Source organism: Corvus brachyrhynchos, unplaced genomic scaffold (assembly GCF_000691975.1).
Source record: "Corvus brachyrhynchos isolate BGI_N302 unplaced genomic scaffold, ASM69197v1 scaffold565, whole genome shotgun sequence".
NCBI classification, from domain to species: domain Eukaryota; kingdom Metazoa; phylum Chordata; class Aves; order Passeriformes; family Corvidae; genus Corvus; species Corvus brachyrhynchos.
Window position 1 is genome coordinate 570,483 of NW_008237911.1, and position 1,419 is coordinate 571,901.

The 1,419-nt window shown below is 38.3% G+C and overlaps 1 long non-coding RNA gene across 1 annotated transcript in view; it reads left to right on the forward strand.

Annotated features, from left to right (window-relative positions):
• Window positions 1-619, forward strand: part of LOC108446448 — a 12,720-nt gene extending 12,101 nt beyond the window's left edge. The window contains exon 3 of the long non-coding RNA XR_001861625.1: window positions 562-619. This is a non-coding gene — a long non-coding RNA (uncharacterized LOC108446448). The remainder of the gene's footprint in view (window positions 1-561) is intronic.
• The last annotated feature ends 800 nt before the right edge of the window (window positions 620-1,419 follow it).

Genomic DNA, 1,419 nt, shown 5'->3' on the forward strand with positions numbered 1-1,419 from the left:
TGCTTTTCCTGTCTCACTTTCACCTCCTTTAAAATTGTCCAAAATTGCAGAACAGAACCAAGAGTGGTTTGTTGCTGCCTGTGGCCACATGATGGCACAAATCAGTCAAAAGAGCATCAATGTATGATCGTAGCATCAAGAGGAGTTGAGGCTCTGGTGGTCAGGGCTGATCCCTCCTTGCTGCTGTTTTGATCCACAAGTGACCATGATAACAGTGAGGGACAGTGGTGGTGTTTCAGACACAAGCTTAAAAAATAAACACTGAAAAAAAATTAGAAGAACAAAACCTGTCTGAAGCAGGAGCAAAAAGCATCTCTGGCAAAAAAATAAAGTTGGCCTTTAAAAAGGGCTGGTAGGAAGAAAACTTTTGTTTCTCTGATTTGTTTTGGGTTTCTCTTCAAAGGATCAGTAAACCTGTAGGAATCAAGAAACTCTTGTTATTTCTCTTCTAAATCCTGAAAACATAATGTGTTTTATTTTCATTGTGAGATGTGTAGTGGGGAGACTTTTATACATATATATAAGTGGTCTGGTAGTAAATAATGTTCTTTGCCTCCTCAGTGATCAAGATGATGCCTGGTGAAACCATCTAAGTGTGCTATAAGATCAAAGTGATCTGGTGTGTTACCACTGAGTCAAATAGTCATTAACAAAAATCAGCCTCAGAAGTTATTATGACATTTATGCTTTGTTTATTACAACTTCAGTAGTGTTAATTCCTGCATCCTGCATTTATTTCCACTATCTATAATTACTAACAAAACAGCAAAACCTTGTTAGTATCATAGCTCTCACTAGTTAATATCCTTTTTTTTAAAGAATAATTTGCATTAAAGAGAATTCCCAGTTGAATAGAAAATGTGGAAGTATATTCCATATTAATTCTAATGATACTGCTAAAGAGAAGTATCCTACACAGCAATGCTGCATAAACACATGCAGCATTTGAATTAAAGACCAAACATCCATGGGGATGTGGGAAGTAAATGCAGAAGCTCTAGAAATCCCTGCAGCCTTTTAGAGCTTACTCTGATGCAAACACTAAGGAAAATAAAAGGAAAACAGTTGTCAGGATATTTGCAGTACTGACTCCAAAGCAGCTCCTTTTTCCGAAAGGGACTCCTTTTTCCATTCAGAGTTTCTGTGTAGTAAGTGGTACCTGGATGGAAAAAAAAGATAAGAAAGGACACATGAATCTGAAGAAAGATTTGGATGGAGATTTTCCAAGTTAGGTTAACTGCTGAGAGTTGATTATCTTGCTACTGTTGTTCTCCACCTTCCCTCATCACCCAATAGCTTTACAACCCTTTCCCTAAATGTGTGCCTCAGCAGAAATATTGAACTCCTTCACTTCCAGTTCACTCCTTGCAGTGGAGAGGAAGGATGATATCCCCAGCACCACTGCCTGTCTTGGGCAGG